At 36.3% G+C, this 23,590-nt stretch overlaps 1 protein-coding gene across 8 annotated transcripts in view; it reads left to right on the forward strand.

Moving 5' to 3' along the window:
* The window catches only part of TLL1 (tolloid like 1), a 262,444-nt gene that overhangs the window by 74,098 nt on the left and 164,756 nt on the right, over positions 1–23,590 (forward strand). Inside the window, exon 1 of one of the 8 annotated variants that reach the window (XM_060299647.1) lies at positions 16,519–16,610. The exons of the other annotated variants lie outside the window; for them this stretch is intronic. The gene's annotated coding sequence lies outside the window, so the exon portion shown is untranslated. Of the gene's footprint in view, positions 1–16,518; positions 16,611–23,590 lie in introns of those variants that run through there. 8 annotated transcript variants of the gene reach the window in all.

Raw genomic sequence — 23,590 nt, forward strand, 5'->3', positions numbered from 1 at the left:
GTGAAGAGATGTCTTGTCTAATGGAGTGCAGCCCTGTGAAATTCACAGAAAGCCGACACAGGTTTTAAGAATTTTATACTGGTAGGAACACTGCCAGCTTGGACAAAGAAGGACAGAGGAGTATGAAACTAATTAAGGCTGGCTGTGTGATCCCCCAAATTCTACTGGCAGATAAAACTCATGATAAAACTACTCAACTGCAAATAGGTGTTACCTTTCAGAGAAAACAGAGGTGTACTGAGCCCAAAGGTTGGGACTGGAATCTTAGAGGGCAGAAACAAGAGCCAAAGAGAATTTTCCCAAGTCTTGAAACCTAATGTACTTGTCCTACCTAGATATTAAAACTGCATTGAAACTGCGACTATGTTTTACCTTTCATTTTTTCCCTGCTGGAACTAGCATGTTTGTAACTGACACCCTATGTCTGTCTCACATGTGTATATTGGGGGCAGATAATATGTGTCTTTAATTTCACAGGTTCACAGAGAGTGAGAGATTATTTTCAGGAGTTCTATTTAATGGATTACTCACCCACACTTAATTTAAATGAGAGATTTTGGACTTTTGAGCAGATAAGATTTATATGAGATTTTTATGCTTTGAGCTGTTGCTGTAATGGAATGAAACTCTTGGGAACATTGGGAGGAGTGTGAATGTATTTTACCTTTGGGAGAGATTTGAACCTTTGGGGACCTGAAGGTATACTCTGGTAGACATAATCTATAAGATGTTTTCCCAAGATTCTACTATTCTGGTTATTCAATAAAGTTAATCCAACTATTGCTGCAAAGGGGCATTGCAGTTGTAATTAAGATGTAACCAGCTGATCTTAACATAGGGAGATTATCATGTTTTATCTAGATTGACTCCGTATAATCACATAAGATCTTAAAAGCAGAAGAAGAAGGTAAGAGAGTTAGAGAGATTCCACAAAAATAGAAGTCAGAGAGATTTAAAGTGAGAAGTCCTTAACTTACTGTTATTGAAGGGCAAGATGATGAGGAATGTAAGAAACATTAAGGATCTGAGAGGCTCCCAGCCAACAGCCACCAGTCAGCAAAGAAATGGGGACCTCATCTCTATTGCTGCAAGGAACTGAATTCTTCCAGCAACCTGAAAGAGGTTAGAAGCTCATTCTTTCCCAGAGCCTTAGTCAGTTTCAACCTGGTGATGTTCTAAACAGAGGAAGTATTTGAACCACACTGTGCCTAGAAACTCATATAATTAATGAGTTATTTTAAACCAATCTATTTATACTAATTTGCTATAGCAGTGGTAGAAAACTAACACAACGAAACCTAAGGAATGAATAGAAAAGTAATACTAAAATGACAGACATAAATCCAACCAAATCAATTATGTTAAAGGTAAATGGTCTAACTACAGCATTAAAGACTGAGGTTATCAGATTAGATGTAAAAGCAAGGCCCAACTATATGCTATCTACCAGGAAACTCACTTGAAAAAAAAGGATGGAAAAGATATATCACACAAACTTGAATAAAAACAAAAGCTAGAGTAACTAAAGAATATCAGCCAAAGAGGGCTTCAGAACAAGGAAAATTATCATGGATAAAGAGGAATATTATGTAATGATGAAAGAGTCAACTCACTAAGGCATAAAAATTCAAGTAGGTCTTTTACAATAAAGTTTCAAAACGTGAAGCAAAAACTAAAAGAACTGAAAGAAATAGAGAAATCTACAATTATATTTAGAGACTTCAACATTGCTTTCTCATTAATTGCTGTAACAAAAAGGAAATTAGCAAATATATACAGAAAACTTGAGAAACGTGATAAATCAACCTGACCTGGTTGACATTTATGGAACATTCTACTCAACAACAGCAGAATATACATTCTTTTCAAGTGTACATGGAACATTCACCAAGTTAGACCATATTGTGGGTCATAAAATAAGCCTTATTAAATTAAAAAAATGAAATTATTAAAGCTATTTTTACTATAATGGAATTAAAGTAGAAATAGATAACAGAAGAATAGATGGAAAATCTCCAAATATTTGGAAATACTAAATAATATAAATAACATACCAATAAATAACCCAAGTATCAAAGGAACAATAGCAAAGCAAATTAGAAATATTTGAACTAAAAGAATATGAGTCTACAACATATCAAAATATGCATGGTGCTGCTAAAGCAGTTTTTAGGAGGGAATTTATAGCACTAAATGCTTTCATTAGAAAAGAGGAAAACTTCTCAAAACAATAATTTGATCTTCTACCTTTAGAATCTAGAAAAGGAGGAGAAAAAACATAAAGTAAGCAAAAGGAAGGAAATCATAAAGATCAGGGAAGAAATCTGTTAAATTGAAAAGAGACAAACATTAGAGAAACATCAGTGAAACCAAAAGCTGATTCTTTGAAAAAAATAAAATAATATTAATAAACTTCTAGCCAGATGGACCAAGTGAAGAAGAGAGAACACATAAGTTACAAACATTAGGAATGAAAGAGGGGATGTAATTACTGATCCTAGAATTATTGAAATGGAAAACAACAAAAAAATCCTCTATGCACATAAAATTTGACAGCTTAGATGAAACGGACTGATTCATTGAAAGACACAGACTACCAAACCTCATCCAAGAAGAAGTGGTAATCCAAACACCCTATATCTATTAAAGAAATCAAATTCCAGTTAATATCCTTCCAAGAGAGAAAACTTAAGGTATAGGAGGGCTAGAATTTAGGACAAGATGTTGGGGAAAGCACAACAATGGGAAAATCACACTATGGTACAGTGGCCAAACACAGATTTATTGCACCAAGGGGAAATCTCAGACCCAGCCTGCTGTCAGGAATAGGCCACTGACATAAGGACTGTCTGGGTCACAATTGGCCCATGGACGGTTAAGGCCAGGCTTCAGTAGCTACATTCAAGAAGTTCTAGGTGGTCTTTGAAGGAGAGAAGGAGTCTCAAGAGGAACGTGTCACATTACAAAGGAAGGGCTAATTATGTGCATTACCCTAGTGATGCACTGGGTATGCAGAGAAGGATTTTGACTTGATTGTGCATTACTTCATATTCTGGTGGTACTGGTGGCAAAGATAGTTCCTCTTTTATCATTGGATACTTCCGTAGCTCCCTACTCAGCCACTGTGTCCTGCACTGGCGTGAAGTTTCTTTAGGTGACAAATATAAGCACCTTGCTATACTCCAGATAGTGTTTTAATTCCATTATAGTCATTGGTCCATTTCCACCAAATCAACCTAATTTCAGGTGTTCATGAATTTTTATTCTTTTTAAGCAGTGTGGTTGATCGTAAAGATCACAGTGCTAGAGCACTGCTGATCTACTCTGTATTACATTTTGTGTAGCATTGTGGTTATTTTCTACTTTTGTTATAAATCTGTACAACTGCTCTGTTGTATTTTATGAACAGGTAGAAATAAAAGGTTGACTTTTGCAGTTACAAATAGTACCTGTTAGAAAATATTTCTAAATGGAGAATTTCCTGCTCATCAAATTATTCTAATGAACCCTATAATTTTGGTCAAGTCAAGGAAAATGTGAAATGATGCTCTTCTAAATATGAAACATACCAAAAGGTTATACTAAATTTCTGTAATATTTCATTGTTATTTTGTTCATATTTTCCCCTATTAAAATTATGAAATCTTATGGCTCAGATATAACTTCTAAAAATTTTTGTACAGTCTTGAAGAAACATTTGGAACATTTGAATGATTCTCTATTCTGGTTTTGAAGAAAACTTGTCTGAGAGTGAATTATAAATTGTGCATTAACTTGAATATTTTAAAGAGTGATTTGAATAATGAAAAAGTGAAGTGGGGAGATCACTGGGCAAGGAATTAAAAGCCTGAGTTTTAGATATTGCTCATTATTTTGTGACCTGGGGCTCCTTACTTAGTTGTTGCCCTTCCATCTTATAGATTTCTTATGAAGATTGATGAGAATGGGTGGACTTACTTGTACATGAAAATACAAGCAAATAAATAAATGAAGGATTATAGGGTATTAGAAGATGTTGAGTGCCTTCTAAGGACATACAGATCTACTGTTTTCATGGTTCTAATATATTAATAGTCAGTGGAAGGCACAATAGAATTGACTGTCTGCCAAAATACCTATGTTAACTCCCCAGTTCATATGACTGGGGAGAAAAAAATCAATATTTTCAAAAGACAAATAGATCCAATCATTTAAAGGAAAAAGGTCTTTATTTTTGTCTTCCAAATTATACTGCACAAAGTGTCCCACACTAGAGAGTAAAAATGAGCTTAAAAAGAGAAAGAAAACTTGAGATATTGTGAAGATTTTATTGCTGACATGTTTGCTTAATTTCCAACTTCACTTACATATATTTCCTTAATTATAATCCTGGTAGATTCTTTTTTATTTTTTTTACTAGTCTTTCAAAAAGACAACATGTCTAAGACATAAAGTCAAAATGAAGGTCAAAATCAGATGTTAAAAGCAGTTGCTGTCTTGTCAAGGCATAGTAGTACAAGTATTAGGTTTGACATCATGACTACCAGTGCCATGCTGAAATGATGAGTGACTTCTACATTTTGACAATAATCATGGCTTTGGATAATAGAGGCAAGTCCAAGCGAGTGTGTTTGGTATTTGTCCTTTGTTTTTTACTGCTATTGCTCAAGTTCTCACCCAACCTCAGTTTTCATGAACCATGAGGGGCTGCCAGATGGACAGCCTGTGCTTCTCACATACCTGGCTCCCCCAAGCTTCACTTCTCCATCTGGAGTCTGGTTAACTGCGCCAGTGCTGAAGCCCCAGGAGCTAACTTCTACCTGCCTTTCCACTGCTGTGTTCTCTCCATGGAACATCTATTTATATATCACCTCATGCTGCAGCACCCAGCTGGTTTTGTTGTTGTTGCTTTCCATTTGCAGATATGTTAACTGCAGTGGTATTTATTTGTCATTAAAAATGCCTTTGAGATAGGTCATCCATTCCCTCTTTGCCATATTTTTGGTACAAATGAAGAGAGTGAATTTTGCTCAGTTTAGTCAAGGACACAATGCCATTTATACACTTCTCTTTATTTAACAGTAGAGCATAATTTCCCTTAAATCTCTTTTTATAACTTTATTAGACAGAAGGTGTTTCTGAATTGGAATGTGAATGCTAGCCTTTTGTAATTGAAATAAATTCCATTGGAAAATCTTTGTGAGGTTCTAGGCCTAAGAAAGGATCCTGTGGCAGAATTGCTTATAATAATTATGGTATTTCCTTGAATTTTTACTTCCCTTCAAGTGATCTTTGTAATTAAACACAAGTGCTCACCTAATTTATCTATTTCAAACTCTGGTGGCTAGAATTCTTAATTTGGATACTACCTTGAAGTTTTTATTTTAAACTCAAATTTTATTTTTATTATATCTTATTTTGGATCTTTATTACTTTAACTCCTCTAATAATTACTGGCTTCTTTCCAACATTCACTAATTGGATTTGTATAAGAATGTTTCAGAGGGCCACACAACGTTACCCCATAACAGTGGGGGGGTGCCAAGTATATGGGGAGAGGAGGATTTTAAGAATGTCTGAGTAAGATAGACTATAACTACTTTTCTGAAATACTCAGAATACCTAAACACTTGAGAGGAGTGAAAGGGGTAAATCAGTTACAGGGAGCAAGTGGATTCTTCAAAAGGAAGATTTTTTTAACAATCTGGAAAATATTAATGGACTCATAAAAATGTAAATGGAATAAATTATGAACACAAACTTAATAATAGTACTGAGGGAAAAAACCCATCAGCCAAGCAGAGTATCGGGGTGTGATAGCAGTAGAAAGACAGAATTCTGAGACCATATTAATATTACAAAGACATTTAAATGAAGCACATATTTGGATTAGTTTCTTTTCATGATGGTCTTATCACTATTTTATGTTTGTCATGTCTCATATTTTCTTTCTTTGTCAGGGTAATTGGGGATATTATAATCTCAAAGCTCAGGGAGTGTTGCATTTTGATTCTGGAATTGTAAGATTTTTATAGTGAGGATTGAAGAATAATAGGCAAAAGATAATCCATATGAAGGGGAAAATGCATAATATTATTGGAAGACTGGAAGGATTGCAATTGTCTATAATTTTTCAGAAACTGTGAGGAGCAAGGGTGAAAGCTCAATAAAGAGTCTCTATCTACATCTGGTAGGAGAGGATGAGTCTCCATGGTGATGGCTCTGAGGTTTATGGATTCACAGCTGCTGTGCATTCAGCATGAAAATGGATTAAGTGAAAAAGTAAGGTTGGGAGAAATGGAAGGAGATACCAGTGCAGCAGAACATCACTAAAAATATCCCTGATCAACCAAATAACATGTGTTATGTGATATCTTTGCTAGAATTGTGTTGTCATTAAAGCCTTAATGAGAAACTTCTATATGCCATAATCTCAAGATTTTAAGCTAAGTATGGCAGAGTCCCATTAAGATTTTATAACCTACTGGATTATATTATATTAAAATAAACATGGCTGTGTTGGCTTTCTGTCAGAGAAAATAGAAACCGATTAAGACACATTGATAGCCTAAAAGAGGAGTTTTTTGCCTATATTTTTTAAGAAAAAAGATTCAAACCATAATTTTTTTCTACCAAATATTATTTTTTCCAACCCATGAGATCAGAATTGTTTTATAGCTCATCTTTTAATTTAAAAGTCAGAGTTTTTCCCTCCATGTAACTGTAGCAATAGTTAAAAGGAGGCACATCAGGGGCTGTGACACCTTGGGTCAAAGAAATATCAACTGTGGTTTTGGAAAGCTACTTCCATTATTGCCTGGGTGGTGAAAGGAAAGAATATAAATGTGTATATGTTGATCCTTGAAGAACCTGGAAGTGTTTTGAACTGTTAATCATGGGGCCTTCTTATTTGAACCTGGAAATTTTGTCTTGTCAATGTTAAATCATATTCTAGTCCAGAATGCCTGAGTCCAATTTAAAATTTTAATTTGTGCCTTGATGGTTGGCCAGATAGCTTCAGTCATTACCAGTATGTTTTTATTTAATTATATTGAAATGCTTAGTTAGTCTACCCTACCATTGCATATGTAGTTTTACCTTTATTATTGTGTTCAGAAGACATTCATTTAGAAAGAGTCCAGGACCCTATGCCATTAAGCACCAAGATTGTCTCTAACTTTATTTGGTAGAGTTGGAGTGCATAACATTATAAATAGTCGTATGTACACACATTTTTTAAAAGCCCTGCATATATGCTGTATGTTTTCAAACAGGCTTCAAATTCTAGCTCTAACCCAAATAGTGAGAAAAACATGTGGAAAATATCCTCAAATGGATACAACTTATGATAGCGATAGCAGAGAGTATCATAAATTGGTAGTTTTTTTTGTCATTGTTTTAGAGATGACCTGACAGAATTTACTCAGGGTCTGCTTTTCTCTTTCTTTCATGGGTGTGTGGCATTCTTGCTGTCATGAAAATAAACAATAGAGCACAGGTTCAGAATTATTAATCACTGTACTTAGAAGGACTTTTTCATATTAAAATATTGAAAACACTAACATCTTTTGAAGAATTTTGTTTTGTATATTTTATCATCACTAGAGCGTATTCTTATCATATAAAGTTTATGAGAAGTTGTTATTCCTAACTAGAGTTTTACTATATGTAATATTGTATGTATAATTTTATATGAATCTACCATTCCCACACAATTTTTCATTCTGCATAACTCTAAGGGAATTTGTTAATATTAAATACACAAACTAAGAAAGATTCTGAATGTCTCATTACTATATAAGATGTAAGCATTGAACTTCTAAAAAGTGTTCTAAGGCCATAGAAGACCACTTTTTGAAAAAAATAAAATTCAAAAATTTTAATTCTCTGTTTGCCTATTAATATTTGTAATTAATCAGGTTTTTAAAAATGTTTATTCACTACTTTTGTGCAATATTTTTAGAATACTCTAAACATTCCTCTTTCCTTAAGGAACCTCTTTTCTTTAATTTCTTTTTTTATATGAAGCATAGTTGATTTACAATATTATGTTAGTTTCAGGTGTACAGCATAGTGACTCAGCATTTTTGCAGATTACACTCCATTATAGGTTATTACAAGACAGTGGCTATAATTCCCTGTGCTATACAGTATATCCTTGTTGCTTATCTATTTTATATATAGTAATTTGTATCTGTTAATCCCATACCCCTAATTTATCCCTTCCCCCTTCCCGCTCCCTTTTGGTAGCCATAACTTTGTTTTCTGTATCTGTGTGTCTGTTTCTCTTTTGCCTATGCATTCATTTGTATTATTTTTCAGATTTCACATATGTGACATCATACAGTATTTGTCTTTCACTGATTTATTTCACAAAGCATAATATTCTCTAGGCCAATCCCCAAAGCCACAAAGGGCAGTATTTCATTCTTCTTAAGGCTGAATAATATTCCTGTGTGTGTGTGTGTGTGTGTGTGTGTGTGTGTATCATATCTTCTTAATCCAGTCATCTGTTGATGTACACTTAGGTTGCTTCTGTGTCTTGGCTATTGTAAGTAATGCTGCTGTGAACATTTGGGTGCAAATATCTTTTTGAATTAATGTTTTTATTTTTTCTGGATATATACCTAGGAGTAGGATTACTGGATCATATGGTAGTTCTGTTTTTAGTTTTTTGAAGAACCTCCATACCCTCTTCCATAGTGGTTGCACCAATTTGCATTCCCACCAACAGCGTACAACGGTTCCCTTTTCTCCACATCCTCTCCAACATTTGTTATTTGTAGACTTTTTGATGATAGGAGTGAAGGGATACCTCATTGTGGTTTTGATTTGTATCTCTCTAATAATTAATAATGTTGAGTATCTTTTCATGTGCCTGTTAGCCATCTGTATATCTTCTTTGGAGAAGTGTCTATTCAGGTCTTCTGCCCATTTGTAATTTTTTTTTATATTGAGTTGTATGAGCTGTTTGTATATTTTGGATATGAACCCCTTGTCAGTCACATCACTTGTACACATTTTCTCCCTTTCTGTAGGTTATCTTTTTGGTTTGTTGATGGTTTCCTTTGCTGGTTTTAGTACAGTATGTAGTACAGTCTGAAAACTGGGAGGGGTATAGCTCCAGCTTTGTTCTTTTTTACTCAAGGTTGCTTTGGAAATTCAGGGTCTTTTGTGGTTCTTTTAGGATTAATTGTTCTAGTTCTGTGAAACATGTCCTAGGTATTTTGATAGGGTTTGCATTAAATCTATAGATTGCTTTGGATAATATGGCTACTTTAAAAATATTAATTCTGCCAACCCAAGTACACAGGATATCTTTCCATTTCTTTGTATCATCTTCAATTTCCTTCATCAATGTTATATAGTTTTCAGAGTATAGGTTTTCCACCCACTTGGTTAAGTTTATTCCCAGGTTTTGTTTTTTCAATGTGATTTCTAACAAATTTTTTTTTTTTACTTTCTCTTTCTGACAGTTCATTTTTAGTGTATAGAAATGCAACAGATTTGTATATATTAATCTTGTATCCTACAACCTTGCTGAATTCATTTATTAATTCTGATCATTCTTGGGTGGAAACTTCAGGGTTCTCTATATGAAGTATAGAGAAGTATCATGAAGTATCATGTCATCTGCAAAGAGTGACAGTTTTACCACTTCCCTTCCAATTTGGATAACTTTCATTCTGTTTTCTTGTCTGATTGCTGTGGCTAGGACTTCCAATACTATGTTAAATAGAAGAGGCAAGAGTAGACATCCTGGGCTTCCCTGGTGGTGCAGTGGTTGAGTGTCCGCCTGCCGATGGAGGGGACATGGGTTCGTACCCTGGTCTGGGAAGATCCCACATGCCATGGAGTGGCTAGGCCCGTGAGCGATGGCCGCTGAGCCTGCGTGTCTGGAGGCTTTGCTCCACAATGGGAGAGACCACAACAGTGAGAGGCCCACGTACCGAAAAAAAAAAAAAAAGAATAGACATCCTTGTCTTGTTCCTGGTTTAAGCTGGAAGGCTTTCAGCTTTTCACCATTAAGTATTGTGTTAGCTGTAGGTTTTGCATAAATGCCCTCTTTAATTTGAGATTTCTTCCCTCTCTACCTACTTTGATGAGGGTTTTTTTCATGATTGGATGTTGAATTTTGTTAGATGTTTTTTCTGCATCTATTGAGATAATCATGTGACTTTTATCCTCCCTTTTGTTAATATGTTTTTTCACACATATTGATATGTGAATATTGAACCATCCATGTGATCCTGGAATAAATCCAACTTGACCATAGTGTATGATCCTTTTAATGTATTGCTGGATTCAGTTTGCTAATATTTTGTTGAGGATTTTTGCATCTATAGTCATCAAAGATATTGGCCTGTAATTTTCTCTTTTTTTGTAGTGTATTTCTGGTTTTGGTATCAGGGTAATGGTGGCCTTGTAGAATTAATTTGAGAGTGTTCCCTCCTCTTCAATTTTGGAGTAGTTTGAGAAGTATAGGTATTAGTTCTTTATATGTTTGGGAGAATTCCCCTGTGATGCCTTCCAGTCCTGGACTTTTGTCTTCTGGGATTTTTTTTTAATTACAAATTCAATTTCACTTACAGTGTTGGTCTGTTCAAATTGTCTGTTTCTTTTTGACTCAGTCTTTACAGCTGTATATTTCTAGAAATTTGTCCATTTCTTCTAGGTTGTCTAATTTGTTGGCATATAACTGTTCATAGTATTCTCTTTTGATTTTTTCATATATCTATAGTGTTGGTTGTTATTTCTCCCCTTTCATTTCTTATTTTGTTGACTTACGTCCTTTCTCTTTTCTTCTTGGTAAGCCTGGCTAAAGGTTTATCAATTTTGTTTATCTTTTCAAAAAACCAGATCTTTGTTTCATTGATCTTTTTCTAGTTTTTTGATCTCTATTTTATTTATTTCCTCTCTGATAGGTATTATTTCCTTCCTTCTGTGGCCTTTGGGCTTTGTTTGTTCTTATTTTTCTAATTCTTTTTGGTGGTAGGTTAAGTTCTTTATTTGAGGGTTTTCTTGTGTATTGAGGAAGGACTGTATCACTATGAACTTCCCTCCTAGAACTGCTTTTGCTGCATCCCATATATTTTGGAAAGTCATGTTTCCATTTTCTTTTGTCTTGAGGTATTTTCTGATTTCCTCTTTGATGTCATCATTGACTCATTGGTTTTTTAATAGCATGCTGTTTAGTCTCCACATGTTTGTTCTTTTCTTGTTTTTCTTTCTGTAGTTGATTTCTAGTTTCATACTGTTTTAGTTGGGAAAAAAGTGCTTGATATAATTGCTATCCTCTTAAATTTGTTGAGTTTCTTTTATGACCTCGTATGTTACCTATCCTGGAGAACATTCCATGTGCACTTTGAAAGAATGTGTATGCTGCTGGGTTTGGATGTACTGAACTGTAGATATCTATTAAGTCCAATTGGTGTGTTGTGTCATTTAAGACCACTGTTGCCTTACTGAGTTCCTATCTGGATGACTTGTCCATTGATGTCAGTGGGGTGTTAAAGCCCCCTACTATTATTTTGTTACTGTCTATTTCTCCCTTTATGTCTGTTAATGTTTGCTTTATATTTTTAGATGCTCTTGTATCAGGTATATATATGTTAACAAGTATAATATTCTCTTCTTATCTTCATACATTTATCATTATATAACACCCATCATCCTTTGTTATTGCCTTTGGTAAAATCTGTTTTGTATGATAGGATTATTGCCACCTCCACTTTCTTGTAATTTCTGTTTGCATGAAATATCCTTTTATGTCCCCTTGCTTTCAGTCTTTGTGTGGCTTTAGCCCTGAAGTGAGTCTCTTGTATGCAGCATATGGAAAGGTTCTTATTTTTTTTATCTAATCAGCTACCGTATGTCTTTTGATCAGAGCATTTAGTCCATTGACATTTAAAGTAGGTACTTACTGCCATTTTAGTATTTGTTTTCCAGTTGGTTTTTATCAATAGCTTGTCTCTATTCATTTCTTTTTCTTTTTGTTTCTCCCATTGTGGTTTAATGATTTTATTTTATATTATGCTTTGTTTCCTTTCTTTTTGTTTTTTTTGTATCTATTATAGGTTTTTGATTTGTGGTTTCCATGTGGTTCATATGTGTTGATCCATAATTATATCTTCTTCTTTTTTTAAAATTGGAGTATAATTGCTTTACAATGTTGTGTTAGCTTCTGCTATACAATAAATTGAATCAGCTATATGTATATATATATATTCCCTCCCTCTTGAGCCTCCCTTCCACTCCCTGTCCCACCCCTCTAGGTCATCACAGAGCACCAAGCTGAGCTCCCTGTGCTATACAGCAGCTTCCCACTAGCTATCTATTTTACACATGGTAGAGTATATATGTCAATGCTACTCTCTCAGTTCATCCCACCCTCCCCTCCCCCACCCAATGTCCACAAGCCCATTCTCTATGTCTGCATCTCTTTTTCTGCCCTGCAAATAGGTTCATCTGTACCATTTTTCTAGATTCCACATATATGCATTAGTATACAATATTTGTTTTTCTCTTCTGACTTACTGCACTCTGTATAACAGACTCTAGGTTTGCTTTAAACTCATAGTCATTTTAAGTTTAAAACATTCTAAAAGATCTGCATTTTTCCCCTCCCCAACACTCTGTGTTTTTGATATCATATTTTATATCTTCATGTTTATTCCTTTACTGTTTGTTGTAGTTATAGTTGGATTTGCAATTTCTGTCTTTTAATCTACTCACTAGCTTATTTAAGTGATCTTCAATACTTATTATATATTTGCCTTTCCTATAGGGATTTTCCCTTTCCTAGAGATTCTTACTTCTTTTCCATTTAGAGAAGACCCTTCAACATTTCTTTTAGGGTAGGTTTAGTATTGAGGAATTCTTTTAGTTTTTGCTTGTCTGAAAAGTTCCTTATCTCTTCTTCTATTTTAAATGATAATCCTGCTGCGTAGAATATCCTATGTTTTTCCTTTTCAGGACTTTGAATATATCATGCCTGTCTCTTCAGTCTTGCAAAGTTTCTGCAGAGAAATCAGCTGATAGCCTTTTGGGGGTTCCCTTGCAATGACTCTTTGTTTTTCTCTTGTTGCCTTTAGAATTTTCTCTTTAACTTTTGTCATTTTAATTATGATCTGCTTGGTGTGGGTCTGTTTGGGTTCATCTTGTTTGGGACCCTCTGTGCTTCCCATACCTGGATATATGTTTCCTTCTTTAGGTTTGGGAAGTTTTCAGCCATAATTTCTTCAAATACATTTTTGATACCCTTATCTGTCTCTTCTTCTTTTGGAACACTTAAAGTGAAAATGTTGTCACATTTGATGTTATCCCAGAGATCTCATGTGTTGTACTCATTTCTTTTTCATTTGTCTTTTTGTCTGCTGTTCTGATTTGGTGATTTCCATTATTCAACCTTCCAGATCACTTATGCATTCTTTTATGTCATTTAGTCTAGAGTGCTTCTAGAGTGCTTTATATCTCAGATATTAAATTATCCATTTCTGATTGAGTCTTCTTTATATTTTCTAGTTCCTTGTTTAAATGATCTGTGTTTAGATCTATTCTTTTCCCTAACTCAGTTAGCATTTTTATTACTAATGTTTAAATTTTATGCCTGGTAAATTATTTATGTTTCATTATTTTTTCAGGGGTTTTCTCTTGTTCTTTCAATTGGAAGTAGTTCCTCTGATCTGTGAATTTATGTGAAACAGTTACCTATTGTGATCTTGAAGGGGTGTTCTTATGTGGGAGTGTCCCTATGTAGACTGCATCTGCCCAACACAGTGGGAGGACCTGTGGTAGAGGACTGGATTTGATGTGAATGCCAGTCATGTCTTTACTCAGGATGTTTTGGCCACTATCACCTTATTAGGGGGAGTGGTTGGAGATGTAGGAGCTGGAGTTTGTGCAGGTTTTGAGGCAGGACTTCCTCTGCTCAGTGGCTGTCACCACCTTGTCAGGAGTGGGATCTGCTCTCAAGTTGTACAGTGGAAGCCCTGAGGGTCAGGCTTAAACTGACTCTGTTTCCTTTACGTTTGTAGTTTTCCTTCTCTCTGTACTGGGGGCTTTGCCTCAAAGGAGAGGAGTGCTGAAGCAAGTGGGGCTAATGTGCTCACAGAGGTCTAATGCTCTGCCTGTGTAAGTGTCTGAAGGTCTGCTCAGATGCATCCCAAGGCTGTGTTTTTTCCCATCGTGGCCACTCTAGGTCCAGTGCCACACTGTGCTGTGGAGTGTGCTGTGGTGCACAGCAAGGCAGCTGTGGGAATTCTGGCAGTTGCACTGCTTTCAGAAGTCTGGGCTGCTTCTGGGACACTGCTTGAGTAAGCACCAACTATGACTGCCACCCCACCTGGGCTCTGTCCCAGGACTGGGTCATCTCTGCATCCCTAGGTCAAGTCTTTTCCCAAGTATTGGCTTCCCTAGATCCAGTGGCAAGGTATGGCATGGAGTGAGTGAGGCTAGGGTGTTCACTTGCCTCAGCCTGGGGAGCATGGTGCAGTAGCCGATGATAGGGCAGACCTCTAGGGAAGCACCCATGTACTCCTCATGAGTGGAATCTAGGCTTCTCCAGACCTTCTATTTGTCCCAGCAGTTCTACGAGCAGTGAAAGGGGCTTGTCTCCTATGCATAGGATCCCAGGACTAGGAGGCCTGATCTGTAGCTTGTCCTGCCCACTCCCCAGGGTAAGGGTCCACACATGTGATCTCCCTTTTCCTCTGATTCCCCTCCCAGGGGCACAGGTCCCGATCTGATGCTTTTCTTCTCATCCTACTCGATTACATGTATATCTTTCTTACAGCCTTGGTTGATAAAGGAGTCCTGCCAGTTTCCAGTTAGTTTTCCATGAGAACTCTTCCATATGTAGATATATTTTTGATGTGTTTGTGAGAGAAAGTGAACTTCATGTCCCCTTACTCTGCTATCTTGATCTCCCTCCCTTCTTTGATTTCTACATGTATGAAAGAAGGAACACAAGAATACATATTCACAATGGCTCTGGAAATGATCCAATGGGAATTCACTACAGTGGATTCACAAGTAACTGAAATATGACCAAATATTATATTCTTAAGCAGGTGAATTTTTTGAGATATTTAAAGTATATTAGAGAATATTATTTTCCACTCAATCTTTTTTTTTTTTTTTTTTGGAACCAGGTTCATTTATGTAACCAATGTGAACATAGCACTTATTATGTACTCAGCTCTGTATGTGAAGCTGAAAATTTAGCATTGAACCAGAAAAACAAAGTCTCTGCTCTAATAAACTTTACAAAGAATAATGTACAATGAATAGTTAAGAAATGAAATAATAAACAGCTAGGACCTACAGTATACAACAGGGAAAGAAAATATAAAAAATAATATATATGTATGTATAACTGAATCACTTTGCTGTACAGCAGAAATTAACAAAGCATTGTAAATCAACTATATGTCAATTAAAAAAAGAAATAATATAATTACAAATTACTATAAATGTTCAATCTTTGTTCTCTTCTGGTAAGTAAAAACTTTAGGAGGAGGTTGTGTCTCCATTTTAAATAGGAGATACAAGAATGCTAGCATTTAAAATAGAATTATTCTTTTGACTGTGTATAACTGGATTCTGAGAATATTTGCCTTTGCTTTTTTACCTATTCAAATTTCCTGCTCTAGAGTATGCTTCTTAAAAAAGAAATTAACACATTATTTAAGTGATTATAGTTATTCTGTTTCAAAAAATAAATAGTTAATATAAAATTGAATTGGTTTACTGGTGATCCAATATTTTTGTGTGCAACAGAAATTGAAATTCATTTTTTTTTCTCCCCAAGGTCACACCCTGTGGGTTGGTAGTTTTAGACTCTCCTTGGTTACTCTTGGTGGCTTATCTAGTGGATTCACCTACACCAACGTCCCTGAGGGCTCTAAGCCACCACTTATGGTGCCCTTCTCAGGCCATGGCTGCTGCGTTTACAATAAAAATTCGTCAAGAAAGTATCATGCGTTTCCCAAGGGAATTAACTGCTGGCAAACATATTTCTCTATTGCCAAGTGTAAAACAGCAGCCCCAATTCCTCTGATAATCAGGGTCAATTCCCCTTTCAGGATGGTGATTCCTTATCTTACCTGCTGGTGCCTTGGCACAAGAAAGCTAGGCAGCAGTCATAGTTTAAAATTCAATGGGATTCTTGCCTTGTCTTCAGGTGGAAAAGCTCTTTCTTTGTGAACAAAGACCTTTAAATGTGCAGAGGACAGAGCTGTGGGTGACTAGAAGCACAAATTTTCCAGTGGGTTACTGAGAGTGGTGTTAATAGGACCACTTCTATTTCTCCCTCTAGGCTTTTTATTGTGATGCCAGTCCACATTGAGCCTTTAAGAATTTGTTAATTTTAGATGTTTCCTTCTCATCCAGTTTTAAGGGGTATCTCTTTCCTCATGCTCTGTTTCCAACAGTCCTCAAAATATCTGTGTATAGTTATCCAAGGAAATAGCTTAGGCCTCTGTGGAACAACTGAAGAATCATTATTATATATTCTTTTCATGGTGTTACAGGATTCTTCATCTTGGAACCCTGATTCCTTCTTCAATATATGGGTTCCAGGTCTGAACACTGGTTCATATCCTGAAGCTCACTGAGGTATTTTTTGGAAGGTAAGAGTTAACCACTCTCAAACTTTTCATCCTACAGCTTCCATACTTTTTATTGTACACATTGCATAATACTCTTAGTCGACTGCCTGTTTATTTTGCCATTTGGATGCCACATTCTATGAACTATCTCATAACTCTCTGAGCGTCAGGGTTTCTGCATGTGACTCCAACCTTGCCATGAATTATGATAACTGCCTCTACCTGGCTTGTGGTAATTGCTTATGTTAATTGAGCTTTATCCTATGACTTCTATTTTGGGGGGATTCTATCATACCCATTATTGTCAGCAAGCCCAGTTCTGTTAACACCATCTTCTGCCATCAGTCTTGGCTTTCAGAGGATTATCACTTCTTACTGATGTTGGCTCTTTCACCATTGTGTTCCTTATGTCCTTGGTAAGTGGTATATCTTCAGGGTCCTGCTATGTAGTATAGTTATCTGGTGGTTTTTCTGGCTGAAAATAATATGTCCATTCACTCATACTTACTTCTCTGAGCCTTTTAATCCCTCTGACATTTACAATTTTGGCATTTATCTCTTACTTAAGGTAGGTCAGTGCTAATAGCATGTTTATATTATCTTCTGGTGTCCTTTCAAGGGTATTAAAATCTGTATCCCAGGATAGCATTTCCAAATGAATAAACTCTCTCTTGTATAGCTTCATGTGTCACCCTTAGATTTGAGTCCTTTTGTACTCTCCGCTCCTCCAGGTACAAGTCAGCTAGGTTCTGTAGATACTTTCAGATACAGTCTCTTGCCTTCTATTTTAGGCCGAACTCATCCTGGTCTACTTATTTTGTGATTTAACCCCAGTTATTATTAGTTTATACGCCAGAAAGGGTGGTGAGTGCAGATCTTGAGGGGAGCATTTTATCTTTCAGGGTAGGGTCACAGCATCATCTTTAAATAAGGGGAGAACACTAGTACTTCATAGGATGGAGTAGGCCACTTCTTCAGACTCAGAGGTTTCAGAGAGATCTGGAAGCTCAAGATTTTCAGGTGAATCAACTCATACTTCTTCATTTGTGTCAGGGTACTACTTTTTCCCAAGAAGAACATAACTTTGCTATAGCTGACCTGTTGAGATCAGGAGGATAGCCCTTCCTTAGAGCTCTATAACTCTTGGGACTTGGTCCTGGACCTCATCTTTAATTCTTCTCTGCCATCAAGATGTAGGAGACAAGAGCATATTTATATGCTACTGAGGAGGCTTTCTGGTTTTCACCCATAGCTTTTAATTACTAATTAATTGTTCTCAGTCTTTTGTTAACATTTAACAAACATCAGCGGTGTTTAGCATTAGCCACCTAATTTACTGTCCTTAGAGTTACTATTTCCCCTGTATTGCACAAAACCTGATACATTACACTAGCATTCCCTTATATGGTCTACCATCACTACAGGAGAAAAATTTAACAATTATACCGTTATCTTACGCCATAGGCTATTTGTGTTCTGCTTACAACCAGTGATGAAGTTCTCATTGACAGCCAAAAATCTCCATTGCCAAGATCTCATTTTAGTGTGTGCTTATGTGTACCAATATTGGCACAAAGTGTCACAGGTTGGGTTGCTTGGGAAGCAGACTTGATGATGGACATTAACATGTAGCGGTTTATCAGGGATAATTCCTGTGGGGAGCACCACTTGTGAAAGGAAGGGACGGAAGCAAGATGGACAAAGGAAGATATTGGCCTATAATGTAGTCTCAGTGGAGGTCCCAGACAAATCTAGAGCTCTGATGCTAGGATGACTCATCAGAGATGTCCCAAGTTGCGTTGAGGTGGGGCTACACCCTTATGTATTCTCCTCTACCAGTTATTGGATGCTGGCTACCTACACAAAATGGGTTTGACTATGGATGGGGCAAGTCTTCAGCCAAGGGGACTGATAGCTGAAGTTTTTCAGTCAACAACCTTTCCAGGATCTGGGAATAAATTCTTCAAACAAGAGATGGGATGTCAGCAGCTTATCAAAGCATCCTCTAAAAAATACCATAGACATAGCAGCATTATTTACAATAGCCAAGATATGGAAACAACCTAAGTGTCCATCACCAGATGAATAGATAAAAAGGATATAGTATATATCTTATATATATGTGTGTATATATATATATACACACACATATACATTGTGTGTATGTGTGTATATATAAATGTATATATATATACATACACACACACACACACACACACACACACACACACACACCCTGAAATACTACTCTGTCATAAAAAAGAATAAAATTCTGCCATTTGCAACAATCTGGATGGACCTGGAGAATATTATGCTTAGTGAAATATCAGACTGAGAAAGATAGATACTGTATATTGTCAATTATGTGTGGAATCTAAAAACAAAACAAATGAACAAATATAACAAAACAGAAACAGGCTCACAGATACAGAGAACAAACTAGTGGAGAGGGATGGGAGAAGGGGCTAAAGAGATGAAGGGATTAAGAAGTACAAACTACCAGTTACAAAATAAGTAAGTCATTGAGATGTAATATACAGCACAGAATATAGTTAATATTTTATAATAACTTTGTATGGTGTGTAATCTATAAAAATATCAAATTACTGTTGTACACCTGAAACTGATATAATATTATAAGTAAATTATAATTCAATAAATTAAAAAAATAACATGGAAAAGACTCTAGTAGTGGTACCCATCTCCCAGCCTGCTCCATATTTATAGAAGCAGTGGAGCGAGGAAACAACTCGGCTACTATTTAGAAAAAACATATGCCCTTAAATGTAATACCATGCTCAGACATGGGTACAGATCATTCCTGCCAACTGTTTAAGGAATAAATAATCCCACTCTTATACAAGTTGTCTGAGTAACTAGAAAAGAAATAATATCTGCCAACTCATTTTAGGAGGTTATTATAACTTTAATTCTAAATGTAGACAGGTGAAAATAAGATAAAAATATTATAGGCCAATCTTTTTTATAAATCAAAATGCTAAAATTCAAGATAGGAACATAAGAGGCTTCTTTGACCTAATGAATTATCTTCCATAACCCTTTAGCTAAAAGCATAGTTAGCAGTAAAATATTACAAAGCTTCTCTTTAGAGATCCTCAAGATGGTGAAGGAGTAGGAGGATGTGGAGTTCATCTCTCCCCACAAATGCATCAAGAATACATCTAAAGGGGCTTGCCTCTGGTCCAGTGGTTAAGACTTTGCCTTCCTATGCAGAGCGTGTGGGTTCGATACCTGGTCAGGGAGCTAAGATCCCACGTGCCTCGCGGCCAAACTAAAACGAAAAATGTAAAACAGAAGGAGTATTGTAACAAATTCAATAAGGACTTAAAAAAAAAAACGAATACGTCTACAAATAGAGCAATTCTTACAGAGCACTTGCTGAACATTAGCAGAGGACCTCAGACATCTAAAACGACAAGAAAGATCCCCATCTAACCAGGTAAGCTGAAAGAAAGAAGGGAAAAGGAAGAGGAGAGGAAGCAGGATGGGACATGTGCCCCTTGCAGGGAGCTGAAGGTGAGGAGAGGTTCCCACATCTGGGGAAGCACCCTCACCGGTGGAGAGATCAGCTGGGACAGAAGGGGAGCTTCTGGGGCTTGGAGGAGAGCCCAGCAGCGGTCTGTGACAGGCAGCACAGAGTGAGACCTACACAGATGGTCCCTGCCACAGCCCTGTGTTCCCCAGCCTAAGATAGGTGTCCACTGATGTGCAAGGGGGCTGGGTGCTGGAATGTGGGGTTTGGAGAGCATACCCAGGGAGGGGATTGCTGTTGGCTGTGAGTAGACAGCCTGAGAGGACAGCAGTGAGGAGCTCCACTATCAGGAATGCTCATGGAGGAAGCCCGGACCACCATGGAAACACGCAAAAGGTGGAGCCGCCATTGCAGCATCTCTTCTCACCCTCTGGTTCCTGCCTCCACAGGCACTAAGGAGGGCTCCTACTGGAGCAGGCTCATGTGCCTCCGTCATCACCTCCTCCACCATTCCCCTCCTGCCTGGGAGACACGCTCTCATCGATCACCACCTCAGATCCCCCCTCCCTGAGGGGCTCATGCATTCCAATCGCTACATAGTAGTGTGTATATGTCAATCCCAATCTCCCAATTTATCCCTCCCTCACTTCACCCCTGATAACCATAAGTTTGTTTTCTACATCTGTGACTCCACTTCTGTTTTTTAGATAAGTTCATTTGTACCCTTTTTTAAGATTCCACATATAAGCGATATCGTATATTTGTCTTTCTCTCTCTGACTTACTTCACTCAATATGATAATCTCTAGGTCTATCCTTGTTGCTGCAAGTGGCATTATTTTGTTCTTTTTAGTAATTGAGTAATATTCCATTGTATATATGTACCAAATCTTCTTTATCCATTCCTCTGTTGATGTACATTTAGGTTGCTTCCATGTCCTGGCTATTGTAAATACTGCTGCAATGAACATTGGGGTGCATGTATTTTTTTGAATTATAGTTTTCTCTGGATATATGCCCAGGAGTGGGATTGCTGGATCATATCGTAGCTCTATTTTTAGTTTTTTAAGTAAACTCTGTACTGTTTTCCATAGTGGCTGTACCAATTTATATTCTCACCAACAGTATAGAAGGGTTCCCTTTTCTCCATACCCTCTCCAGCATTTATTGTGTGTAGATTTTTGATGATGGCCATTCTGAGTGTTGTGAGGTGATACTTCATTGTAGCTTTGATTTGCATTTCTCTAATAATTTGTGATGTTGAGCATCTTTTCATGTACTTTTTGGTCATCTGTATGTCATTTTGGAGAAATATCTATTTAGACCTTACATTTTCTGATTTTTTTTTTTTTTTGATATTGAGCTGCATGAGCTATTTGTATATTTTGGAGATTAATCTCTTGTTTGTCCCTTCATTTTCAAATATTTTTTTCCATTCTAAGAGTTGTCCTTTCATTTTGTTTATTGTTTACTTAAAAGCAAAAGCTTTTAAGGTGAATTTCGTCCTATTTGTCTATTTTTGTTTTATTTTATTTAGGAGGTGGGTCAAAAAAGATCTTGCTGCGATTTATGTCAGAGAGTGTTCTGCCTATGTTTTCCTCTAAGAGTTTTATAGTATCCAGCCTTACATTTAGGTCTTTATTCCATTTTGAGTTTATTTTTGTGTATGTTGGTAGGGAGTGTTCTAATTTCATTCTTTTACATGTAGTTGTCCAGTTTTCCCAGCACCAATTATTGAAGAGACTGTCTTTTCTCCATTGTATATCCTTGCCTCCTTTGTCATAGATTAGGTGACCATAGGTGCATAGGTTTCTGGACATTCTATCCTGTTCCGTTGATCTATATTTCTGTTTTTGTGCCAGTACCATACTGTTTTGATGACTGTAGCTTGGTAGTATAGTCTAAAGTCAGGGAGCCTGATTCCTCCAGCTCCATTTTTCTTTCTCAAGATTGCTTTGCGTATTCAGTGTCTTTTGTGTTTCCATACAAATTGTGCAATTTTTTGTTCTAATTCTGTGAAAAATGCCATTGGCAATTTGATAGTGATTGCACTGGATCTGTAGATTGCTTTGGGTAGTATAGTCATTTTCACAATATTGATTCTTCCAATTCAAGAACATGGTATATCTCACCATCTGTTTGTGTCATCTTTGATTTCTTTCATCAGTATCTTGTAGTTTTCTGAGTACCAGTATTTTGTCTCCTTAGGTAGGTTTATTCCTAGGTATTTCATTATTTTTGATGTGATGTTAAATGGAATTGTTTCCCTAATTTATTATGATCTTTTGTTGTTAGTGTATAGGAATGCAAGAGATTTCTGTGTGTTAATTTTGTATCTTGCAAATTTACCAAATTCATTTATGAGTTCTAGTAGATTTTTGGTAGCAACTTTACAATTTTCTCTGTATAGTATCATGTCATCTGCAAACAATGACAGTTTCACTTCTTCTTTTCCTATTTGGATTCCTTTTATTTCTTTTTCTTCTCTGATTGCCATGGCAAGGGCTTCCAAAACTATGTTGAATTATAGTGGTGAGAGTGGACATCCTTGTCTTGTTCCTGATCTCGGAGGAAATGCTTTCAGTTTTTCACCATTGAGATTGAGGTTTGCTGTGGGTTTGCCATATATGTCATTTATTATGTTGAGGTAGGTTCCCTCTATGCCCACTTTCTGGAGAATTTATCATAAATGGGCACTGAATTTTGTCAAAAGCTTTTTCTCCATCTATTGAGATGATCATATGGTTTTTATTCTTCAGATTTTCATATGGTGTATTACATTGATTGATTTGCATATATTGAGGAGTCCTTGCATCCCTGGGATAAATCCCACTTGATCACACTGTATGATCCTTTAAATGTGTTGTTGGATTTGGTTTGCTAGTTTTTTGTTGGCGGTATTTGCATCTATTTTCGTCAGTGATATTGGCCTATAATTTACTTTTTTGTGTGATATCTTTCTCTAATTTTGGTATCAAGGTGATGGTGGCCTCATAGAATGAGCTTGGAATTGTTCCTTCCTCTGCAATTTTTGGAAGAGTTTCAGAAGTATACATTATATCTCTTCTCTAAATATTTGATAGAATTCACCTGTGACACCATCTGGTCCTGGATTGTTGTTTGTTGCAAGATTTTTAATCACAGTTTAAATTTCAGTACTTGTGATTGGTCTGCTCATATTTTCTATTTCTTCTTGGTTCAGTCTTGGAAGGTTGTACCTTTCTAAGAATTTGTTCATTTCTTCTAGGTTGTCCATTTTGGGGCATAAAGTTGCTTGTAGTAGTCTCTTATGATGTTTTGCATTTCTTTGGTGTCCATTGTAACTTCTCCTTTTTTCATTTTTTAATTTTATTCATTTGAGTCCTCCCCTTTTGCTCTTGATGAGTCTGGCTAAACGTTTATCAATTTTCTTTATCTTCTCAGAGAAAAACCTTTTAGTTTCATTGATATTTGCTACTGTTTTCTTCATCTCTATTTCATTTATTTCTGGTCTGATCCTCATGATTTCT

Source organism: Globicephala melas, chromosome 5 (assembly GCF_963455315.2).
Source record: "Globicephala melas chromosome 5, mGloMel1.2, whole genome shotgun sequence".
In the NCBI taxonomy this organism is placed as follows: Eukaryota; Metazoa; Chordata; class Mammalia; order Artiodactyla; family Delphinidae; genus Globicephala; species Globicephala melas.